Genomic DNA, 16,613 nt, shown 5'->3' with positions numbered 1-16,613 from the left:
TCGCTTGGCTGACAAAGGGGCGTAACTACACATTGAGATGAGCCCGGGAAAGTAATGAGCTAAATGTACGACAGGGTTCATCGCGAAGTGTAGTTATGCGTCTGTCAGGTGGGCGACAAATTGTTGGGTTTTTTTTTTTTTTTTTTTTTTTTTTTTTTACGTTGCAAGGTTCCTGGGTGTGAAGGAGGGGCAACCCTGACCTGGCTTAATTTTCAAGGGGCACCCAACAGTGTTTGCCGGGCACGAGAAAAGAGTGTGGAAAGGGGTAAAAATATCGAGAAAAAGCAAAAAGATGGACGCTTTCTTCGCATCACACCATATCCATGAAAATTCGTCGGAAGCTATGGGCTGATGCAATCCAGTGACATCTCTTTCGATTTGCTTGAAAAGATGAGCATGACATAAAAATGCTCTATCACGCGCGAATGTCGTAATTTGAAGCGAAGCATGTTAACGGACTTAACAGACGTTCATGCAGCAGCAGCACACACCTCCTCTCTCCTGCGGGAGTGTGTCAATCTCCGGAATTATTTCAACGCGATTTGGGTCACAAACCGTGTTCCGACGACGCTATCGTGGTATCAATCATTACAGCCGCGTTATCAGCCGCACTATTTTTAAAATTAAATTACTTGCGGGCGCGTAAATAAATTAGGCATTTATTTCTGTTGTCATGTCGTTGTGACTGTGAGCAGTGCGTGGATCGCCTTCACACCATCCAACGCTGCCCGATCGCTCAAGAAATTTGTCGTTCTCAGGACGAAAGAGCGTATCTCCTTCAAAAATTGCAAAATGTAGTACCAATAAACAAGAGACTTTAAAAAACATGATACAGGCCTTTTAACCAAACGGAGACTCTTCGAATAGACTGAAACCACGTATGTCCAATGTAAAAGTGAATTAGCAGAGCGTGGTTTCGATCCACGGACCTCTGGGTTATGGGCCCAGCACGCTTCCACTGCGCCACTCTGCTTCTGCGATCATCATGTTGAAAATTGATGTAGTAATTTATCTGAGCACTCGAGAAAAGAGATTTGGCACTTTTTTGATCGTCATAACGTCTTCTGATAATGAAGCACTTCGTCGTGTATTATCAATCATGTCCCTAGACTAACTGATTCGTTTACAAACAACATTCGTTCACATTGTTAGCAGGCTCGGACTGGCCATAAGGTCAATCTGCCATTGTCAGATACGCCCCCTTGGCGCGCCAAAAACGCGCCCCTCTGACAGATAGCAAAATAAGAAGAGAAAAAAATTACGACCGAGAATATAAGCGGAAAATTTCTTAAATGAACGGAAGAAGAGAGAGCTAGGAGTGAAAAGAGGTGCTTTTACGCATAGTGGTGAACAGAGGTCCAAGAACTACTTTCTGAAGCGTCAACAGTTTTCTGTGAAATTGTCACCATTTTGTTGACATACAGGCGCTTCATCATCCCCCTCCTTCATTCTCTATGTATAACTCCCGTAGAAGCGATAGCCGGTTCGATTTTTAGACATACGCACACTTTATAGACCTCTTGAGAGATCTTTAAACATACTTCTTCCTTTTCAAAATGACTATTGATTTGGACATATCATAGCATATCTCAGGAAAACTTAACCTTAATTTATTTCGAAATCCAAAAGTAAGATACATCTAAAGTGTAAACGCGATACAACTATTCTCGAAAGATGGATGTCCACATTGCATATGAAAAATGTAAGACGCGATGGCGTGAGTCGTGAACTCGCAATGCTGTGCTCTAGTTTAAAGCAACACTACAAATAAGATAAACGGAAACAAACACAACATGGAAATAGAGGGAGGGAAAGGATGCGCGTTAACGACGGCGCAGAGATACAACTATTCGTACTTGATGGACGTCCGTGCTGCGTCTGAAAAACTGAAGGCGCGATGACGCGAAGCGTGAGTTCTCAATGCCTTACTATGCTGCCAATGAGGTGTCGCTCAGATTCGGGAGAAAAGTTAAAAAGAGGCCCGAATACGTCTTTCTTGTCGTCGGCTGTGTTGATACTCGTTCTCTCTTCTTTTTTCAGGTTCTTGCTTGATTCTTTTTTAGGATGGATTTTTAGACCCACGCCTTAAGCTCGTGTAAACCGCAGCGCTGACACGGTTCTAATGGAAATAATGGTGCTTGGATGCGTCTAGTGGCCTTAATTTTTTTTGTTTTCTTTAATTTCAGAAGTCTGTCGGTCACTTCAGTACGTTCAATTTTACAATTTTTACTATGTACGATTAATAAACTTTAAACCTGAAAATAGCGTAAACTTGTGCTGCTTTGCCAAAATTTTCTGAACCCCTCTCCACAAAGGGGATGTCCTATCAGGAAATATCACATTACGCCCATTTAACCAGCCAAGGGTCTACGCCCTCAGATGCGAGCCAGTCCGACCCTGATTGTTAGTTTAAAAACAACTCAACTCTGAACAATTGACTTTCTTAATGGACCATTAAACGTTTGCAATGGTCAGAAGATTGAAGGAAGAAAAAAAGGCACTTGAGGTCAAGAAGCACCTTGAGGTTTGAATGACCCACATGTCTTTTTTCTGACAAGCCCTGATACGCATGTTTCCATTTATTCCCTGTTTTCTTCCAACCGGGCACCAGTTACTAAGGTTCAGTTGACACAATTTCTAAACTCAGCAATTTATCGGCAGTATGTTTGTATTTTCTAGGAATATGGCTGAAAAATCTAAAGATAAAAATATTCTGACCAAACTGGATTAAAAACGTACCTTTAAATGCCTTTGAATGACTTTTAAAGTTCTAAATTTTTTTTATTTTTTTAACATATTAAAAAATGACTTTAAATCATTTTTAAAAACACATGAATGTCGCCATTCATTATCTCCTCAATCCTTCCCAAGTCCTTTTTGGCATCATGCTTTAGTCCTCTCCCCGCATTAGAGGAACATCTTCAAATAAATTTCCTTCTTTTAGAGATATTTTAAAAATAATTTATAAGCGCCATTGTGCTATTAGGATTTTTGGGAAAAGTCTTTTAACAGGAAAAAGTTTTATTTTACGAGCCTCGAACCGTTTAACCATAGGAAATTCTACATTCTTCATCACTCCTGGTGTCAAAGGCGTAACGATCTGGTTCAATCCGCGATTTGAAGGCAGTTAAAAGCCCTTTGTGGATTCCTTGCGGACTGTCAAAAAACCTCGAATAGACGTATCATAACAGTTTTGCGGGAAGTGGTCAACTCGGCATTTCGGCGGCTTCTCTTCACTGTTTACGTCCCTTTATCCCTGACAGTGCTGACACTTGGAGTAATGAAAAAGCGTTCCAGGAACCGTTCAGGAGGCGCGCAACAAAAACATTACGGGCCGCGCGATAGATCGATTCTCCATTCGGTCTCATGCGATTGTTCGCCTAGTTTCCCCACGAAAAATATCGGAATTCGACCGCTCGGAATTTGACTGATTCTAGAAATCCTTCGTTGTACGCTCTGCAGGCAAAATCGGGTTTGAAAAGGTACTTGGGCCTCATAATTATACGGTTTATTCGGACAGTTCTCCAGAAATCGATGGGTAGGCGTTCAAGCTGTTTACAACCACTTCTTGTATGGTTTTTCTCATTCTAGGAGGCTCTGTTTTGGGGTGTATAGAAATGAAATGGAAATTTGTAGAGTGCGGAAGGACACTTCTACAAAGCCACAATCTAAATCCTGTGGTTTTCCCCTCTGGATTGAGTTTGTTTTCATTGGTTCAATGGCAGTACAGGTACACACCCTCTGCAAGTACTCTAATCACCCTTAGCTCACGTTTGTCGGACCCTGAACTCGGCGGATTTTTTCCAGTGGACGAGCTAATCGACGTCTACAACACACCTCGCAAGCGTGTGACGTTCGGATCCGAAGTTGGGATTTTAGTAGACAGCATATTGCTGTGCTGTGTAAGAACTGCGTAACGCTTCGATGGAAACCCTACTTACTTAGGCGGTTCTTGCCAAGTACGGCAGGCTAGCCTGCGGCTGTTCATCTCCGATGCTATCTTTTCGTCTTCTACGTATGATTTCAGTACAGCACCGCCAAATCTCTGTAACTCATTTGGAAAGAAGGCCTCGCTATGGAATGACCTCTCTCAAACTTGATACATCACAGATAATGCAGTAACGCCCCTCCGAAATCGAGTTTCCTATAAAATTAGTCTGATTTACCTAGTTTAAATAAACCCATGGATTATGTGCGCAAAACTTGACGTCGTTTCAGAAAAAAGCAGCAGTAAGCCCGCATTTTCCCCCGAGAGTTCTATGCTCATTATTGTCATAAGTAAAATGGCACACCCTTTTCTGCCGATTTCTAAATTCAAAAATTTACTTGATTTGTGTTCAACACGTGCCTACACAACCATGCGGAATAAAAAATTTACTATACTATCTTGCCTAACATTAGATGGAAAAGGTTCTTTTGATGTGGACGAAGATGAAGTGCGTCGATCTCGGATTATTTCGGTTCGGCGTGACACCGGGGGCGCTTTAAACTTGCGGAAAAGTTGCGCTTCTTGGACTGCATATTTCTCGATTTCTGAGTTACTTTTTCGCATTTTTAATGTGCGCATTGTGTTCTATTCGTCATTTAACTTTCGCAGAATGTATTCGCAAGTCAAATTTTGCTCATGATTAGGGACATATTGGCTTGCGGTGAGTTCAGGGTTCGCACCTATACTGCCGTGCTAAGGAAGAACGCCATATGAACATTCGAGAGTTGCTTGCCTCTAGATAAAACATGTATTTTTGAGGAAAGTTATGCATATTCATCAGTGAAATTCTCAGATAAGTCGGATCAAGTTGCGAACAAAATTATCTGAAAAATTCGATAAAAAATATTCAAAATTTTTTCCAGTAAATTCGGTTTCTAGTAAGGCAAATATGTGAACGTCTGGCAACTGGCTCATACGGCGTTTTCCCTTAGCACGGCAGTATGGTGCACCTCATTTCAATCGTAAAAACCGAGCTTTTGAATAAATGGCAACATCGCATCGATGCCACTCTCAGGTACCGAGCGTCACCGGTTCCAAACCAGGTACTTACCGGTTGCGTTTATGACCGCCCCGACGCACCGATAAATGGCTAGGCACAGCGGGTTACCGCGGAAGCATTGCCGTCTCTTGTGGAATTTTTGTGCCCATTCATTCCAATAGGTGCAGGTCCATGAAGAAACTGCCAACGTCGATATGCTCCCAAGTCGAGGCCTATCTTTTCATTAGCTGAATGACAACCTATTATTTTTGGCCATCGCCTTCGTTTGCCCGCTGCCGCCTCTCGGTCTCCAGCGTCATTTTGATGTGTTCCTCGGAATTTCTCGCGGGAGGTGTACGACTCGCGGGGCACGAGAAACGTTTAGCGACCAACCCGACATCGGCTAGTATCGAGAACAAAAGCGTCAGTCGATGATTAAGTCTGACGTATCCAAAATGTATAATTTTACTGGAGAAGAAGAAAACGTTTACTTTATACACGATGTAGAGAACACGAATTGTTGCTCTTACAATGTTCTCATGGAGAAAAAAAGGAGGTAATCGCATTTTGGGTATCTTGGATTGGTGACAGATGTAGGTACTGACGCTTTTTGTCATCGATTTTCTTGAATAGGTGTAGTTTATGGGGAAATGTCATTCTATAAAAAGTGTTTGATACTATAATGTGAGTTGAACTAATCAAAAAATAGGCGTTATGGTCTCGTTTTTTATACTTCATCTTTATTTTATCATGAGATTTTCATGAAAACATAGACACATTTGGGTTACAGTCTTCATCACTTTTCATCACTTCTGAACAGAGGCATTTTATTCTAGTTTGAAATACTGTTTTTCCACTGTTTTAACTAATATTAAATTATTTTTAGGTGAGATGTCCACCTCGAAAAACATCAAATGTTCCACTCTAACTAAGGCGAGCGAAATTTGATGGCACTCCCTTCACAAGTCTCGATACAACTATTCCTGCTCGAGGACTATCCGCCGTATCCGCGTTGCATAAAACAGAAAATGAAGGAGCTCTAGCTATGCTTTTTCTCACAGTGTGCCGTTCCTTCCTCCACGTGTTTATCTCTTCTTCTTTCTCTTCTTTTTCCTCTGATTCTTCTTTTTGCTGTTCCTCCTCCTCTTCTCCTTCCCTCAATTCATTTATTGGGAAGGAGGAGGGGATGTTTTCCTGTTATCGTGGGTGGCAATGTACCCTCGCGAAGTCGCGACGACCCTAGTGGCGCGGCGCACTACGGAATAAGATTTGGCATTTGTATTTCATTGATACTTGAGCCTGACTTACGACGAGAGCATTCTTTTGTTTGGGAGGACACGTGGACGCGGAGTAAGCGCGGAAGAAGAAGGAGGCTTTTGACCTGGGCGCCTCCTCCTTTCCACATTTCTGGCGGGATTTGGCGCGAAGAGCGTGGCGCTGCCGCGGTGGCTTTAAACTAAAACTTCCTGCGTTCAATTCACCGCGGGTGATTCATGTGAACATGAAACAAGATCCAGTTGGGCTCATCCCAGCCTGGAATTGTCTAAATTTACTTGGGCCTAGAGACGTGAGCCTTGATTCATCGAGTGAGTCACGTGACATAATCGACTTTCCATCGTCGCCAAATTGTCTTCACTAGCGTCAGATTTTTTAGGTGAGTGCCTCATCCCATGGAGGGGAAGGGGAAGAGAAGCTCGGAGTCGAAAGGAACGGGAAAGACAAATGAGCTTAAAGGAATAGAGCGAAAGAAAAAGGAAGAAGGAAAGAAAAAAAAGGAAGGGAAGAGGAGGAGAGGAGAAGAAATGAGGAGCAGTATAAGAAAATTAATAAAATATTTACTCAATTTATTAGCGACGATGAATAAATTAATTATTTCTGCCCCCCCCCCCTTTCCAAAAAAACAAAAGAAAAAAAGGACAGTTTTTCAATGCAAGGCTTACCTTTTTAAACGCAGTGGTTCAACAAGTTTCTCAGAACACCAAAAGCCTGATGTGATATTGAAACCAACTCCCTCAAATTTCAGTTGTCACAGGTAAGCAATACCCGCATACCCGCAAGAATATCAGTGATTGCCTCATCAGTACTCAAGAGGTCAAAATTAAGTAGCCCTCGCGTTAGAAATATTAATTTCCCATCTTGCAGGGTTTTTTTTTGGAGATTTTAAATAAAAATTAATACAGACAAAGCTGAAGGGATCTGGAGGGCCTGCTTTACGAGGATTTTAAATGCCTACCCGAGGAAAATGTAATGAATTTTGCAAAACGACCGTTTGATATTTCTGCCATCTTATAGATTTTATAGCAATTTTGGTATGGAAAGCTCAAAATCGCTCTCAAAATGTTTCAATTTTCAAAATTCAACCCGGCAAGCCCTCTCTCTATCGAGCCTCCTTCGGACCTGACGGATTGCCTGCAGGCTCCCTTTGGTTTATAGAGTGCTTACTTGCGCCTTCCTTGATAAGGTATACTCTACTTTGACTCCCCTCTCATTTAAATAGCTCCTATTTCCCACCGTTAATAAATGAATTGTTTCTTATTGATTCTTCGATCGCTTCCCAATTGTTAAACACTTTTGGGGACTATCTTGTTCATCTTTGTCTTAATTTTCCATTTTCTCTTACTAGGAGGTCCGACCCCTGGCCGCTACGGCTACGCGGCCCAACCCCCGAGGCGCTGCGCGCCCCCAAACGCTAGTTTCGCTAGCCATTGGGGGCTTTCACCCTTACGGACTTCGAACTTCCCTTCCTCACCCCAGCCCATCGAACGTCTTATCCCCCTTCCTCACGCCGTCCATCGAGCATCCTAAAAATGATTTTGTTAGAATAGAGAGGGTTTTTTAGAAGAAGAAAAAAAACCGCACGATTTGGCAACTCCAGACCCCCGCTTTTCGGTGACAAAAATGTAAAGTACGATGAACTACTAACGACAGGCGTTGTCTTCGGGAACAGAGAGAAAAAGCACGACTCTGAGTATAATTGCACGAGGAAAACGAAGAGAGGGCGAGGAAGACGAAAAATGAAATATAACTTACTTCTCCCAACATTTCCAGCAACCGCGGGGACGGACGCAATTAAACAAGAATAAATAAATATTGTTTCAAAAAATAAACGCATTTGATTAGGCTCCACACTGTGGGCGGGAGGGACACAGCGCCCTCTTCTCTCCTCCGATGGGCGGGCAGACAATGAAATGAAGTGGATATAATGAAGCTGCTTAGAACGTAAAATAAACTGTATCGGAGTCAGCGTAGCTCTTAGCCGATTTCATTTATATATGAAACTCTTCTTAAGGGGTGGGGAGGAGAGGAGGGCGGCTCTAAAGAGTTTAGTGGAATCGCCATAAAGTAGAGATGACATCGGGGTGGATGCGCGGTGGATGATGCTCTATTTCCGTCAGGTCCCACTGTTGCCTCATCGATGTTACGCCAAATGGACTTCCTGGTACGTCTTATGAATGATTTCGGCAGCCGTAACGTTGATTCCCAGGAGAAAGGACGTAACTCTACTTGAATGTTGCCAAATTGTCGCTCAAAATGTGTATTCTTACAAGAAAGGTATTATGGGTACATTTTACCGAAAATATCACGTATTGCTCCACGGATTATTGTTAAAAATCAGCGAAATGTTGGGCTTGATCTGTCTTTTGAGCGTGAGAGGAAAAATTGTAGAAGATGGATTGAAACCTCGGTTCCTTCGTTTGAGAATCAACAATCAACGCTATGTACTGTTCATTTCGAGAAAAATTATACACTCGTTATTGAAGGAGGTAAGAACGAGTCTAAAGATTAAAAAGTGACACGGAATATAACAGCTGAGTAAAAGTTTAAACTGACTTTACGGAGCTGAAAAATAGTTTTTGAAAAATAGGCCTTGCATTGAAGAGTATTCACACATTTTTGAATTTTTTTTAATGTGGTAAAAAGAGCAATATTTCTAAATTAATATATTTACCTAAAGGTTTTACTATCTCTCAACGCTCCTCTTAAAAAAACATAAATGAGTGATACAACTTTCAAAACTAGCTCTAAAGTTAGTTCTTTTACCAAAAAATGACTCCGTTCCCCTTAATTTTCATGTAAAAGAGCATAAGTTTCAAATTACCTTGAAAAGACCCTAAAAATTTTTCCACCGAAAAAATTATTTCGGAACTTCCTATTAGTTGTTGTCTCATCCTTTGAACTGTCCAGATAATCCTGGTGCTTAATGAAAAAATCAGTTTCTTGCCTCCCCTGTGTTCCTGGCTGCGAGGATGTACGTTCTTTTGTACCAGTTCAACGTCTTTTTCCTACCGGTTCGTTCACTCTGAAAAGGCGACTTTCCACAGCTGAAAATGGTCGAGCTTTTGACTTATTGCCAACCTCCGTTACAACGAAACGAAATTCCCTACGTAAGACGTTGCCCCTATACAACATTTACTTTTTATGCTGCCAGCAATGACGACCTCATCCAAAATTCTCGATCCACCTCCACACCTCCCGAGGTTATAGTTTTTGACTTCATCGGAGCGTTGTTTTTTTTCCTGGGTCCCAACCCTGACGATCTGGTCGAAAATGTCAACCAAATTCACTCGCTTCCTTATTATCTCCGTTGACGGAAATTTAAAAAAAAAAAAAGAAAACCAGGGGCCAATCACAAACGGTTTCCAGCTGTGTCGACTCTTCCTGTGAAAGGACTCAATTGCGCTGCGGAGAGCGGCGGGAGTCAACCCAGGAGCACGTGTGAGTACCCCTGATGCCCCTGCAAGGAAAGTTTGTTGCTCCGTGTGAGCGCACCCCCATCCGACGCGACGCCAGGCGCCGCGTGCGATGTCAACACGTGATGAAACCCCTCATCGCGCCGGGCCTCTCACCTACTCTGTGCCAAATCACTGCCGCACACTTGCGAATCTCACAGCTGAGCTGAGTTGCAAAATCTCGTGCAGTTTTACATCGTGAAATTTTAAGTTATTTTATGAGATTATGTAAAAACTTTGGGAAAAAATTGGTATCACGAAAATCAAAAACATGTATTAATGCAGATTTTTGAGAATTTTTTTAAGAATTTTTCTCTAGGATGTACATTTTTTGACTGCTAATGTCATACCATCGCTAGAGGAATCCATGATTCCAGAATGATTCAATATTTTTGTATTTTTTCAAAGAACAACAACAAAAAAAAAAAAAATGTTTAAAGAACGACAGAGTTTGCAAAATTCGTGTAAGCTTAGGTATCAATATTTCAATTATAAATTCTGGTAGACCACGGTGTCTCCTCTTGTTGTGGGTGGTCACAATTTTTCTCAAAACACGTTCACAAGTATCTCACCTTCTAATAAAATTTAAAAACACTGGCAAAAAAAAGAAAAAGAAAAAAAAAAGAAAGTTTGATTGTATGGGTCAACCGTTTGATGTTTCGCATCGATTGATTGGTTTAATATATAAACAAAATCTCAAAAGTCAATTTAGAACTTTACGGTAACGAGTCTTTTGTGATCGAATCTTTATTCTTTCGAGTATCAAATGGCAATGAAGAGAGAAATTGTTAGGAATTTTCTCATTTTCAGCTTTTCCAAATTAAATCATAAAAATTTTGTTTGAGGTTTCGTTTTATCGTTTGGAACCAAACGATACATCGAACTACTATCGAATACAATCTATTTTCAGCATAAAATGGGAGGGGGGGGGGGGTACATGGTCAAATTTTCATTGCGATCTCTCCGTCGTTGGTGCGATCATGTGAAAGATCTGATACCGACTCTGAATAGGATGTATGGGTGACTTGATTCGGAAGCGTTTAGGAAGGCGGTTTCAGGGGGGCTCTATGCCACACGCGGTGTATCGGAATGGTAATCTAGCGCGGTAACCGAGATCTGTTTTCGCGGGGTTCCGCTCCCCACATGACACCCAGTAGCGTGGCGTGCTTCGCGATGCATCGATTCATCTGCCATTTAAGCCTATTGAAAAGGATCGATAAACAGGGTGTTCAAAACGAACACCTTAATAATCGATTATTTACCACAGCTTCAAATGAGGAAATATGGATAATCGATCCATCCACCCCACCACACTCAGTGGTGTGGAGTGGCGTGCTTTGCGATGTATCGATTGATCTGCCATTTAAGTCAATGGAAATGGATCGATAAACAGAAAACTCCGATATTTTAACCAACAACAATTTATTCCAAAAAGCTGACGAGATTTTTTACTTGTTTTGATCAACCTGTGCTTCTAGGACAGTTACGTCATTTTGTAAAGAAAATGACGAATTACGACCTATTTCGTTGTTGACGTCAATTCAACGGCACTGGAACTCGTGGGCCAAGCCCGGAGTCATATCATTTCTGTGAACGCAGTCGTACGTACCATTACAGACCGGAAAGAGGACCTTATTGGATTACGAAATGTGGAGCCCGGTATTCGGCGACCATGGAGGGGGGGAGGGGGCACTTTCCGACCATATGGCTCATACGAGGGCCAACCCACGCCCGCTTAATGCCCACAGCGCACGGCATTGTCCGCAATTACAGGTTATTGTTCACTGCGCTATACCGTCGGACGGATTATTTTTTTTAGTGTCGAGACACTCCGAGTGGACGAAAAATCATATTTTGACCGCAGTTTATGACCGGGCCTCGAATACAATTTCGATTTTGGATTTCTCCGCCGCCGCTGCCGCGTCGTGGCCGAAATTTCGACCGCGCCCGCGCTTGCTCACAGAATTATCCCAATGGATTTTCGTGCTTTTTTCGGTGGAAGGCAAAGAAAGACAAAATAAGATTCTTGACGTCAAAGGCGGTTTGGAGGGCGGGCACTAGGCCAAGGGGCTTCCTTTGGTTAAGAAAGAAGGTCTTTAAAGAGGCCCTTTGAGGTTCTACGAGATTCATTAAAAAGCGCCAAATGGGGCTCAAGAATTTTGCCAAAAGAAGTCCATACGGGGTTCTTTTGGCGAAATTATAGGGGGCAAATCCCCTCAAGCTCCCAAGACTTGTCCATAGGTGGACCCAATCGTGCGGCTAAGGGAATGTAGGTACGCCCCCCCCCCTCGTTTGCGCAAGAAAAGGAATGATAAAAAGGGAAGAAAGAGAGAAGGAAAGACGCTCTGCATGTTAAATGCTTCAAAATTCCAAAAATTTTCTGGGGGGAAACCCCTCGGATCCCTCCTCTTGCCCCTTCCCCCATGGGAAATGTATGGGCCCGTCCGCTGGAGCTTGAGATATAAATGAGACCGTCCTGGGGATACGGACGCAAAAACTCAAAATATAATTGAGACCATGAAATCACGACTTAAAATTCTGTTTTACGGAAAAAATTGGAGTGAAAAACACAGATCAATGATGACAGAGCGAATCGAGATCGTGCTGAATTTTTCAAGAGGGAGCGGCACCAACATTGGTGCCATTAAGATGCGCCGTTAGCTTTTCTCTTAATTTTCCGTCCGTTTAATTGGTTTTGCCAAACTGTTGAAACTGTTTTTGAATTTCAACTTCCGGCAGAAATTTGATCAAAATTTCGCGATTTTTTTACTTTGGTCTCTGACAAGTCGAAACACACATATCAATCGCAAAAATATAAGGAGGGAATTGTAGGATTGTTTCCCATTTCGAGAGCAGGAGAGCAAATTTTTGCGTCATTGAAAAGAAATAACAACATGGTTGATTACCAGAGGGATTTTTCTGCTAACGGAAACAGCGAGCAATGGCCAAGCAATGGGAATCTGGTTCATTTGAAGCGGTCGAAACGTTTTTGGTCGGTTCATTTTTCGGCATGCAACATCTCTAAATCAAAAAAACCATCGCCAGTAGGCATCATCTGTTGAACTGCGATGGAGCAGTTGCAATCGATTTGCAATCGATCGAATCACATGCCACTGCACATCCCGTGATAAATCGAGTGGAGATCTCGAAAATCGAGCCGTCGCACAGTGGATCGAGTCAATTAGAGAAGTTGGACATGAAATTTTTTACTAAAGCTGCGAATTTTTATGTTTATTTCGTCATATTTTACATTTCAAGGGGTGCTTCAAGAAGAAAATTTTACGTGAAAATCAATGGAATCACTTTTAGGACCTCAAAGTTTTACAAAAACGGAGTCATATGCGTTTTAAGTTTCTGAACTTTGTCCGACCTCTCCTATTGACTCGATCCACTGTGTGTCGTCACAATGAAAACCGGGCGGAGCTGCACGCCCACGCACGCCAGCGCCAGCCTCAAGCACGCGGCTTATGTAGAAACCTGTAGGTATGAACATTTAAAAATGCAGAAATGATTTACACCGTCATGCAATTAGCTTGGCCTCTTTGGAGCTATGATTCGTAGGAAAATTCAAGTGCTCTCGGATTAACCCATTATTGGGGCAAGTTCCTTTTTTCCCGCACAGTACCCTTTGATAGAGAAGTTGAGATGCAGTTTGTAAAAATCTAGCGATTCCTTTACATGAAGTTACCTATCCTGAAAAAAACTTCGACTCATATGCTGCCGTGCTGAGGAAGAACGCCGTCTGAATATTTGAGAGTTTTCAAATTTTCCTGGGTAAAACGTGTATTTTAGACGGAATTTATGGTTATTTTTCCATGAAATTTTGGATATTTTAAATTAATTTGCGAACAAAATATTTTGGAAATGTTGAAGACGAATAATTAAAACCTCCCCAATAAATTGGTATTTGATCAGAGGCAATTTGGCAATGCCTGAAGGTTAATATGACGTTTTTATATATATAACACTGCAGCAATATGGGAGACTAAAGTTTTCAATCCAGGTAATTGAAGGTTTCAGTCACGAGAACCGTACTTCGATCAAGGTAACCGAGGTTTTTTTTTTTTTTTTTTTTTTTTTTTTTTTTTTTAACCATACAAAAACTCGTATTTTGTGCGGAAGACCTCGGTAATCTGAATTTAAGTTTGGTTCTCAGGACTGAAAACTTCTGCTACCTGGACAAAAACCTCTACTGTTCCAAATGAACTGAAAAGACTTTGTCATCGAAGTAGTTTTCTCGACTAGACTATTTTTCGATCGTAATTATAATAATGAATGATATATATTTTCGTAATCTTCGTGATTGGTGCTCTTCATATGTACGGTCTCAAGTCTTGGTTCGATACCATGCACTGGAAAAAAAAAAAACACATTGGATCTAGAGTCCAGACTCTTAAAAAACATCGACAAGAAAAAGTACTCTTAATTCAATCAGAATCTAGCTTAAATCAAGAACCAAGCCTCTTAATTTAAGCGGATTTCGTTTCGATTTAAGCAAAAATCCGATTGAATCAAGAGTATTTTTTCTTGTCAATGTTTTCGAGAGTCTGGACTCTAGATCCAATGTATTTTTTTTCCAGTGTGGGAGAGTGCAATAGTGAATTTTCTTCGAAAAATACACTATAAAATCATAAAGGTTTTTTTCAGAGGTTTTTTTCTCTCATAAGGACTCTATAATAGACAGGCCTCAGTTTCGGCTATCGCAATGACCTCTGAGAGTGTTTTCAAACGTGAGGCGAAATTCGGGGGCGCAAATCAGAGATGAGAAAGATCCAGGTCGGAAGATTCGATTCACGACCAGATCCCCGGCATTGTTGCCATTTCCATCCGTGATAGAATAGATTTTTGTTTCGATGTAATGCAAAAATACACGGTTCCGCAAGAGATCTGGCCGCTCAGAAGTCCCAGAACCCCGATGGAGTACTTCGTGAAAAGAGGGAGGTGCTCGGTTCTTACCACGCCGAAATTCAAGCGTAATTCCACAAGACGAGCGACCAATCACGAGCTGTTATTGCCGATTTGAACAGAATATTTTCTATTCGGAGCTCCTGGAGTGTGGTTACTGGGTCCCGTGGAGACACTACACTGAAAAAAAAAATCTTGGTGTATTTACTAAGAAAAGGGTATAAAATTACTAAGAATTCAGGGTTCTATTTGATCCCAGTTTTTTCTTGGTAAAATTACCATTTATGAAATTGGTAATTTTACCGAGAAATCTCGGTAAAATTATTGAACTTTCTCGGTAATTTTATTGGACCTTGGTAAAAACGCCAATATTTTTTATCGGCCGTGGTAGAATTACCGAGATAAAATGGCAAAGATACCGGGAATTGAATACCAATAAAAGTGGTATTCTTACCTGAAAAAAACAGTAAAAATACCGATTTTAAGGTAAGCTTACTAGTCTGTCTTGGTAAAATTACCAATAATTGGTAAAAAAATTGAGATGGTCAAGGTACCAACGGACCTTGGTAAAAACGCCGAGAATTTGTTTTCAGTGTAAGGATCAAAAGAAATGGCAGCATTCGGGGTGAGAAGGGACTGCAGCCAACCTTTGATTGTTATCACCCGTCACACTTGTTACGTACCTTGCCAACATAAATAGAGCTCTACTTTGAAAAGCTTTTTTCAAATTTAATGCATAAAATTCCATTCAAAATTGAAAAAAATACACCAAACCAATGATTTTGACCAAATCTCATTTTCTTTTAGTTTAATTCATCTGCATAGACGTTCGTCCGATTCTTTTCTTCCCTTTTTTCTTTCTTTCACCTTAAGATCTTCATGAGCCTAAAATGGTTGAGCAAATCAAAAATGGACCCTCCTGGCCATACTCATCCTTTGAAGGTGCTGTGCTTTTTTCTGCTGCCCTAAAATATAACGCTTTATATAAAGAATTGAAGATTTTAATTCCTCCCAACAGAATTTACACAAAATTTCGAAAAAAATCATGTGAATTTTTCCTTTGAATCTTATATATTTAATGAGATTGTAAATAAAACCCCTGAAATCTTGTACATAAGAATGTCAGTCTGATTGGTTGTGGTGAGTATTGATTCGGAGCTTATGGGAAACAACACTGATTGGGCAAGAGGATTTAACCTTCGTTTATAAAAGTGTACTGTTAGTATATAGTTTCCACCTTTTTTGCGAGTGCATTTTTTCAATTATAACTACTTTAATTTGTATGTTAGGATTAAGTTTTTATTTACTAGTTTAAATCAGAGAGATATGTCACCCACACGATGACTCCTGTATTTATCATGTATTTTTATACAAATAAATTAATTAAACAACAACAACAACAAAAATAATTGGGTAACTTTAATCATCGTTTTTTTCTCAGCATAAAATGTTCTCGTTTAAGGATGAAATCGGCAACAGGCGGCCCTATCTACAACTGGCCCGAGTTAACAGCCTAATTGCCGAGTACGAAACCACGGCCTAAAATTAATAGCGTCTATTATCTATCAATAATAACACGCGGTTACCGACCGTGTGGTTACACGCACCACGCCAACGCCAGGGATACGGTCCCAACAGCGTAGCACGGGCAATTTTCGGTGCGAGTATGCGTCTTGTTTTCGGTAAACGGTTAAAGAGTTAAGGACCTGCCCGTGTGGTAACTGGACTCTCGTTTGTATCTCGTTTTGTAGGAGGCCTGGTTATTCCTTCGTTTGCTGGTCTCAGCTTAAAACCACAGTGCTAAAAATAAAATTTCCAGAGAAGTATATAAAAAGGGGGTTGCGTAAACCGGAGGGACCCCCGTGCCTCGCAGCTGCTACGTGACCCAGCCCCCAAAGGCACTCTGAAGAAAAAAATTGGTAGAATTTACCATTCCTTCACGCTGTATTTCACATAGCGTTAATTCAGAGTAAATTTTGCCAGAAGAAAGGTAAACGTTACTATAAACTGG

The 16,613-nt window shown here is 41.2% G+C and overlaps 1 protein-coding gene and 1 non-coding gene across 3 annotated transcripts in view; both read right to left on the bottom strand.

Moving 5' to 3' along the window:
- Ca-beta (Calcium channel protein beta subunit) overlaps nucleotides 1-16,613 on the bottom strand; it is a 328,761-nt gene that overhangs the window by 280,130 nt on the left and 32,018 nt on the right. The window lies entirely within an intron of this gene.
- On the bottom strand, nucleotides 902-973 carry TRNAM-CAU (transfer RNA methionine (anticodon CAU)). Its single transcript has one exon. It is a non-coding gene; the product is annotated as a tRNA-Met (tRNA).

Source organism: Bemisia tabaci, chromosome 1, assembly GCF_918797505.1.
Source record: "Bemisia tabaci chromosome 1, PGI_BMITA_v3".
Lineage (NCBI taxonomy): Eukaryota > Metazoa > Arthropoda > Insecta > Hemiptera > Aleyrodidae > Bemisia > Bemisia tabaci.
This window is presented reverse-complemented; position numbering and strand designations above follow the sequence as displayed.